Source organism: Peromyscus maniculatus, chromosome 3, assembly GCF_049852395.1.
Source record: "Peromyscus maniculatus bairdii isolate BWxNUB_F1_BW_parent chromosome 3, HU_Pman_BW_mat_3.1, whole genome shotgun sequence".
In the NCBI taxonomy this organism is placed as follows: Eukaryota; Metazoa; Chordata; class Mammalia; order Rodentia; family Cricetidae; genus Peromyscus; species Peromyscus maniculatus.
In genome coordinates this window covers 91,301,897-91,311,389 of record NC_134854.1, presented here as the reverse complement: position 1 = coordinate 91,311,389, position 9,493 = coordinate 91,301,897, and positions in this window count along the sequence as shown.

The window sequence follows — 9,493 nt, the reverse complement described above, 5'->3', positions numbered from 1 at the left end:
TGCCTTCCTCTCTTCCACATAGCTGATATTCTGTTTAAGTTGTTTCACATTGCAATCTTGTGTACTGATAGTTAATGGGAAGTGTGGTGATTACATACTTCTGTTCCTTATTTTGAATACCTGAATAATGCTAGTCATCAGATATTCCATGAATATAATAACTCATTGTCCAAAATATGTTCATCAAGTATGATTTACTAGTTTGATTTATTTTTCTTTTTGGGATAGTAAAATAATCCTTCTCTTTTTCAACCTCTCACACCAACTACAAACAAACATTTCTTCTCAAAGCCTATACCCATTTTTATTTACTATCACATGTGCTGTAATAAATTCCATCCAAAAGACCTTCCCTATCTGGCGATCCCTTTCTAGCTCCTTACATATAGGTGTAGTCAAAATTAAACAGAAAAAAAGAAAAAAAATTGATGATATGATTTAGGAATGAGTGAGTAATATGCCACTTATCATTATGGGACTGGACTGATTCAGTCAATATAATTTTTCCAGTTTTATCCATTTTCTCAAAACTTTCATAATTTTATGTTTCTTTATATCTGAACAAAATTCCATTGCACAAATGTACAACAATTTTTATTCATTTATCTTGTTGTGAACATCTACATTCATTTCATTTCTTAGCTATTATTAATACTTCAGTTGTGGGGACCCAAAAGAGTCCTGCTCCCACATTTTTCACCTATTCTTGAGTTTTTAGGAGGAGAGAATGATTAGAAAATATTAGATAGAGACACCTATTCTATAAGAGGAGAGACAAAAACACAGGATAGCTTCAGGAGGGACTGGACCAATACCCAACAACCTCAAGGTTTATTCATAAGGCTTTTTATAACATGCCAATGGGCGGGGGGAAAGACGTGCACTTTCAAGATCAAAGCACAACATACAGCCAAGTGTAGAACCACTAAACACCTAGTAACCATTCCCATGTCAAAATCATCCCATTATGCAGCCCTGTTGGGTAAAGCAAGGTGAGATTCTCTGACCCTGAATAATTTGGGCCTCCACAACCAGCAAACTGCATGTATGTGCTGCCAGCCAGTGGTGGCACACGCCTTTAATCCCAGTACTCACGAGGCAGAGCCAGGCAGATCTTTGTGAGTCGAGGCCAGCCTGGTCTACGGAGCAAGATCCAGGAAAGGAGCAAAGCTACACAGAGAAACACTGTCTCAAAAAAACAAAAAAAATAATAATAATAAAATAAAATATGTGCATGTATGTGCATTTATATCTGTTATAGGCTATAGAGTTCTTTAGGTACAGCCACAGGAAAAGAATAGCTAGGTCATGTGGTATTTGTTGCTGTCTGAGGAAATTGCAAATTGCTTTCTCTAGTTACTGCACTCCCACAACACTGAATCCGGGCTCCCATTTCCTCCTACTTTCTTCCTCTAGAATCTTGATATTCTGTTTTGTCGATATTGAGGACTTTCAAAAACTCAGTCATTGTTGGTACATAAAAAAAATATGCAATGGCTTGCTTACATAGCCCAAATAAAGGAATACTTTGTTCTTCAAATGAACCTGATGAAATGTTCTCTCCTGATTTAAACTGCACCAGAATTGTTGCCTTTTACATAGCATGAAAAATCATGTACTAGGTAAGCTATTTGTTTTAACATTCCATAAATGCTTCCCCATATCCCTGTATCACTCTTGGTGGTAAAACACACAAGAAGCAATATTCAGATCTGGACAGAGCTAAACAAAAAAAAATGATATCTCAAACTTTGAAATTCTTCTCAGCTGTGGCAGAATGTAAACTTTAATAAAGTTTTCATTCCACCCTCTGGAGAAATACATCTTCCTATGACATCCAGTCTTTCTATTTTCTGGTCCATGATGTCTCATTAATGTGATATCTCTTTATTACTATATGTTGTGGTGCTTCATGGACTGTTTAGACAGTGAAATAGGATTCAGCCCATATTGTAAGAAACATCAAGGAAAATAACATAAACCTAAACCAAGATGATGGCTAAGAGATGCTCTTAATTTCAAACTATTAAGTGTATCCCAGACACTTTTTTAGACCATGCTAATTTTTCATCCATGTATATGAGATACATGCACAAGTCTCTTTCAAATCTCAGCATATCATCAGGTAACCAGAAGGGGGAGATAGACTCCCCAAAGGAACATGAGCCTGCTCTCCTGAGCAGTCCTTTATTTGGACATATATGAAGTCAGTATCATTTGCATAAGTGTTTCTTCCTTCTTGTGTTCCTGCCTCTTAGAATATTATAAGAAGGTCTTTCTCTGGGCTATGTCACGACACACATAAACACAGGGAAAGCTGGAAGATGGTGTCCACATCACAGCTCCTTGGGCTTCTGTTCTTCTGGGTTTCAGGTATGAGATTTTAGACAGGGCAAAAAATAGAGATGATAATTAAATATAGAATTTTCTTACATTATTAGGAAGCACAGCCTCACATGGAATTTAACTTCAGGTTTTAAAAACTTGCTACAATAATCGTTTTAAAAGCAGTTTAGAAGTGACTTTTATATGCAATGATGTGATCTACTAATATTTCTCCTATGTTTTCAGCCTCCAGAGGTGACATTGTGCTGACTCAGTCTCCAGCGACCTTGTCTGTGACTCCAGGAGAAAGAGTCACCATGGCCTGCAAGGCCAGCCAGGGTATTGGCACAATCTTACACTGGTATCAGCAAAAACCAAATGAGGCTCCAAGGCTTCTCATCAAGTATGCTTCTGAGTCCATCTCTGGGATCCCCTCCAGGTTCAGTGGCAGTAGATCAGGGACAGATTTCACCCTCAGCATCAACACTGTGGAGGCTGAAGATGTTGCACTTTATTACTGTCAGCAGGGTAACAGCTTCCCTCCCACAGTGATACAGACCATAGCAAAAACCACCAGAGAAGCAAAAGTGTGAAGCTGGGCTCTTTCAGCTGCTTCTGGTGTTTCCTCTACCTTCTTCAAAGTGTTTTACAGATGCAGACAGCCTTGAGATTTACACAGGCAATTGAAGTGAAGAGGCCTGGCAAGCTTCTTGCCTCTGACCCTTCTTCACTCCATTTTAACTCCATAATATATACAAATATTAATGTTATATTTTTCCTGTATTCATTTACTTTAGCTCTCAGTCAGGGTTGTCAAGAGAGTAAAAAACCAACTTCCTTACATAATTGTCAAAATAACAAAAAAATTGTTAATTATGGTTCACTTAATATTAATTATCTGACAGTGATTCATTAATGCTTGATTGGCCATTAAAATATAGTTTAGAATATATTTAATTTGTTCTTTAAATTTCATGATTATCAAGCTATATAGATTATACACATATCACAAGTTCTTTAAATGACTACTATCCTGTTCACTGTCGTTCGACTACAGAATTTTTCAAAATGTAACATTTTTATAATTGAGAATATCTTTTATGCTTCCAATTATTCTCATACCCCCTACTCTTTTTCTAAATCCTACCAAATCTACTACTAATCTTCACCACCCTCCCACTTCATCTCCACATATAAATTATACCTTGAACACTGAGTTCAATGTGGGTGGATGATATATTCATGGATGTAGGAACATTAACTGGATAGAGCATTTTCAATTCATTAGAGACAACACTCTTAGAGAAAACTGCCTCTCTCACATTTAGAAGCCATCAACTATCAATAATAGCTCATCAGCTAGTTGTGCATGCTGTTGAGCTCTTCCCTCTCCATGCTTCAGTGTTGATTGGCTTAATTTTATGCAGGTCTTATCCAGACAGCCACAGCTGATGTGAGTTCATCAAAGGAGGAGTACCAAGATGTCTGTAGGCTCTGTTTTGTTGTGTTTCTCCCTCACCTTTGGATCTTACAGTGTTTCTTCCCCTTTTCTATGATGGTCACTGAACCTTCACAACTTTTTGACTCTGTAAGCTTTTGAGTTCCATAGAAAGCTTATTGGAGTTTTTAATCTAATTTTAAAATTTTAAGTCTGTTGCTAATATCAGCTCCCCTAAGGAGGATACAGGACTCGGGTATTGGTTAGGGTTCTAAACACAATACAGGGCCTCAATCTCGATTCTGTCCTTCCTTATGTTCTTTATCTCTGAGAAGAACAGGAAAAATGATTCCCTGAGTTTCCTTCTCTTGGAAGGTCCAAGAGAGATCTCAGGGTCTTTCTTCGTACTATCCCTGTACATGAGAGATCTTTTTTTTATAGGAAAAACTGATACTTAACACACACATATCTCCTTTGAAAACCATCCTGTGAATATACATGCATGTCTTAAATAAATTCTCTACTTTTATTAGCTTTTTCGTTTTTACTGAATCCTTACTAAAACAATGTTATAGTACAGTTTCAAGCTATGATGATCTTTCACATTGGAGGCAGAATCATCATCAACTGCTAAACTAGCTTATATGTATTATTTTATTTTACAATACCATTCAGTTCTACATAACAGCCACAGATTCCCTTGTTCTCCCCCTTCCTGTTCCCTCCCCTTACCCCCAGCCCACCCCTCATTCCCACCTCCTCCAGGGCAAAGCCTCCCCCAAGGACTGAGATTGACTTGGTAGACTCAGTCCTGGCAGGTCCAGTCCCTGCCTAACAAATTGAGCTAAGTGTCACTGCATAAGTCCCAGGTTTCAAACAGCTAACTCATGCAATGAGCACAGGACCTGGTACCACTGCCTAGATGCCTCCCAAACAGATCAAGCCAATCAACTGTCTCACCTATTCAGAGGGCCTGATCCAGTTGGGGGCCCCTCAGTCTTTGGTTCATAGTTCATGTGTTTCCATTCGTTTGTCTATTTGTCCCTGTGCTTTATCCAACCTTGGTTTCAACAATTCTCGCTCATATAAACCCTCCTCTTTCTCGCTAATTAGACTCCCGGTGCTCCACCCGGGGCCTAGCCATGGATGTCTGCATCCAGATTCCTCAGTCCTTGGATGGGGTTTCTGGCACAACTATTAGGGTATTTGGCCATCCCATCACCAGAGTAGGTCAGTCCCAGCTGTCTCTTGACCATTTCCAGCAGTCTATTGTTGGGGGTATCTTTGTGGATTTCTGTGGGCCTCTTTATCACTTTGTTTCTTCCTTTTCTCCTGTGGTCTTCATTTACCATGGTCTCCTATTCCTTGTTCTCCCTAGGTTTCCTTGTTAAAAACAGATCTCAAGCCACTCCCCTAATGTCCTGGAATACAACATCTCCATCCTGGCTTTAGGAATGGGGAAGTGAGATTTGTACCCAAATCACAGAGGAACCCCTCTTATAAGATATTTTGTTTCTGTTCTGACAAATAAAACTTGCCTGGACATCTGAGGCAGAGCTACCCTCTAGTTAGGCATAGATACCATGCAGTGGTGGCACATACCTTTAATCACAGCACTTGGGAAGAGGAAGCAGGAGATCAGGAGTACAAGGCCACTCTGGGCTACACAGGATTCAACCAATCTAAAAAAGAAATAGAAACAGGTGGTGGTGGTGCATGCCTTTAATCTCAGCACTAAGGAGGTAGAGAAATGAATGTAAGGCAGGTGGAGACAGGATATCAGTCGTATTTAGTCTGAGGATTCATAGAGTAAGAAGTCTATTGGCTGTTTGTCTGCTTCTCTGATCTTTCACCCTAATATCTGACTCTGAGATTTTATTTAATAAGACTAATTAGGATCACACTTCATATCCCATCCAGTGCCAGGATACCACTGAATGTTCTGCATGAGAGACTGTACCAGATAAAGCCATTCTATCCTGAATGATAGCATGTTACAAGGTCAGCAGCACCCCTGATGTGAACTGGGACTAAGTCCCCATGAATATATGACTTCCCTCGGGTCTGTTATGTCACCCTGCAGGCACTTCTGCTGCTTTGACATTAGGTGGTGACATAAGCACAGGTTTGCTTTAATTTTCTTTTAGCGCTAAAACTATGCAAAAGAGGAGCTTAGCATGAAAACTGTGCCAAGTCTGTGAATAGGAGGAAGGCAACTCTTCCATTACTCTGTAAGTGACTTCTCTGAAGCTCATTTAGATGGACTGGTTACCTCATTTGTTGGTGTGTTTGTATCATCCCAACTTGGAGGCCAATGTTTATTATTGCATCATCACGGGAAACCTAGGGAACAAGTTTTCACACATCTCAGTGGCATTTTCCAAGAACCCTTTACACTCATGATCTGTAATGGGGAGACTATCCACTCTTATCACTTATCAGTATTACATTTCTAAACTACTGCTTGTATCACTCAAGTAAAGGGCAAACTCAGGTGCCATTGTCTGATTTTGCCCTTCACACAAAGAAACTTATCTTAATGATATTAGAATCCACTTTATGCATAAAGGGCTCACACTACTACTTAATTGGTCAAATGACAAAATATAATTAAGTTCCTGGTTTATTCTTGGTAAATTATTCATGCAGCATACAAATAGACATTGATTGAACAGTTAGAATTTATATAGACCCACCTTCCTAATACTTGAAGACTCAGCAGTTATTAAGATTAAAATAATTCTCTCTTACCAAAATGTATGGAATGGAAGTAGAAATAGAAAACAATTTATTATATTTTTAAATAGACATATATTATAAGTTTAACATGTCTTTGAGAGAAAATATATTCCGTGAATATAGGAGAGCAGGTACCCTATGAACATGAAAATGGTCCAACTCTCCTCACTTAAAGTAAAGGGCAAAATAGTCAGAGGACAGTAGAGTTGTGCTACTCAACCATCACTGGCATCTAAAAGCTGCAGAGAGAAAGCAGATACACTTTAAAATATGTGATGGCAGGAGAATCATGAACTTTCAGAAATGAACCCCCCCCCAAAAAAAAACCCCAACAACTAGAAAACAAAACAAAAAAACATTTTTAAGATGGAATGTAGGAAGGGTGACTTCTCACTATGCTCTGAATATATCATGGCAGCAGATGGTGTAGTCTAAAGAAATATACTGGCCTACAGCAAAGTCTGTGGAAACATTTTCTTGCTTAGTGATTGATGTGGGAGAATCCAGACTATTGTGGGTGGTGCCACCTCTGGCTGCCAGTCTTGGGTTATTCAAGTAAGCAGACTGAACAATCCATGGAGAGCAAGCTGGTAAGCAGCATTCATTCATGGCCTCTCATTCAGTTCATGCTTCCAAGTCCCTGCCCTGCTTGAGTTCCTGCCTTGACTTCTGTCAATGAGGAACTGACATGTAAACCAAATAGAGACATGACTCTCCAAAAAAGTTTAGATTTGTGAATCTTTTACTATTTTTATGACAATAACTTTTGAGACAAATAATAAACTGATTGATCTTTTCTTTTTAACAGCAAAAATACATCCTGCCAGTAAAACAACTTTTGAGAAAAACATCTTATTTTCTTACACTTTATTAATTTATAAGAAGTTTCTTAGACACAAATTTATGTGTGTACTAAGAAATAATCTGTTTAAAACCTATAATAATGTAAAATGTTTAGTTATGTATTGGGGTATTGGGGAGCATGCTGTTTTTACTTACATTCATTGTGATCATTCACTTGAAAAATATAATGTAACCTCATTGTAAGTTTTTTGTTGCCTGAATGATTTTGCTGGGATATATAAGCTTTAGGGGGTGAGAGGAAGGAATAAGGGAGGAGTAAGAAGGAAGACATAAGGAAAGAGATAGAGGGGAAACAACAGGAAAGAGGTAAGGGAAAAATAGGAGAGATCTTGACATGTAGAAGATGTGTGTGGGTGTGTGCTTTTCTCTCATTTTCTGGCCTCAGAGAATTAAGTTTTACTCCCTCAGATAAAAAAAAATCAGTTGTGTGATCAATCCTGACTCCCACCTCCTCTTCAGTCCTGAGGTGATGAATGATGGCCCACAACAATACTTTTCTATCTGTTTTATCAAATTCTGGAGTGTTAATCATTTTTTTATCTTATCATATCATATCATATCATATCATATCATATCATATCATATTATATTATAATAGAAAGAAGTCTCTTTCTTTTCTAATAACAGACTGAAAGGGGGTGGATCCAGATGGGAGGTCAGGTGGGAAAGGGCGGTGGTGTGGAGTAGAGAAATGGGAACCATATGGGGATATTTTATGTTTGGGAAAATCTATTTTCAATAAAAGAAAAAGAAGGAAACAGAATGAACTGAGACATTGTCTGTGATGCTTTAATTCATCCATGCATGAGTGTATTTTGATGCTTTTTGATGTTAGTTTAAAACCTAATATTCTATTTAAGTTGTTTCATATTACAATCTTGTGTACTGATAGTTAATGGTAACTGTGGTGATTACACATATCTGTTCCTTGTATTGAATGCCTGCATAATGCTATTCAACAGATATTCTATTATAATGAATGACTCATTGTCCTAAATATGCTCATCAAGTATGATTTACTGATCTGATTTATTTTTCTTTTTTGGATAGTAAAATAATCTTAATGTATTCAATCCTATTCTTTTTCAACCTCTCACACCAACCACAGACAAACATTACTTCTCAAAGCATCTCCCCCTTTTAATTTATTAATACATGTTTTGTAATATGTCCCCTACAAAAGACCTGCTCTATCCTGGATCCCTTTCTAGCTCCTTACATATAGGTATAGTCAAAATTAAACAGAAAAATGAAAAAAATTGATGATATGATTTAGAAATGAGTGAGTAATATGCCACTTATCATTCTGGGACTGGACTGATTCAGTCAATATAATTTTTCCAGTTTTATCAATTTTCCCTAAACTTTCAAAATTTCATATTTCTTTATATCTGGACAAAATTCCATTGCACAAATGTACAACATTTTTTATCCATTTATCTTGTTGTGAACATCTACATTCATTTCATTTCCTAACTATTGTGAATACACCAGCTGTGGGGATCTGAATGTGTCCTGCTCACACATTTCCACCTATTCTGGGGTTCTTAGGAGGAGGAGAGAGGGATTATAAAATATTAGATGGAGAGACCTTGTCAAGTAGAGGAAAGATGGAAACAAAGGATAGCTTCAGGAGGGACTGGATCAATGCCCAACTACCTCGAGGTTTATTCAAAAGGCTTTTTATAAAATTCCAATGGGAGGAAGAAAAGACCTGCATTTTCAAGATCAAAGCACAACACACAGACAAGTGTAGACCCTTCCACACACCTGGTAAGCATTCCCATGTTGAAATCATCCCATAATGCAGCCCTGCTGGGTAAAGCAAGGTGAGAGTCTCTGACCCAGAAAATTTGGGCCTCCATAACCAGCAAAATGTGTGAATGTGCATTTATATCTGTGATAGGCTATACAGTCCTTTAGGCACACCCACAGGAAAGGCATAGCTAGGTCATGTGGTATTTGTAGCTGTCTGAGGAAATTGCACATTGGTTTCTATATTTACTGCACTCTCACAACACTGAATCAGGGCTCCCATTTCCTCCTACTTTCTTCCTGTAGAACCTTGATAGTCTGTTTTGTGGATATTGAGGACTTTCAAAAAGCTGAGACATGCTTTGTACATAA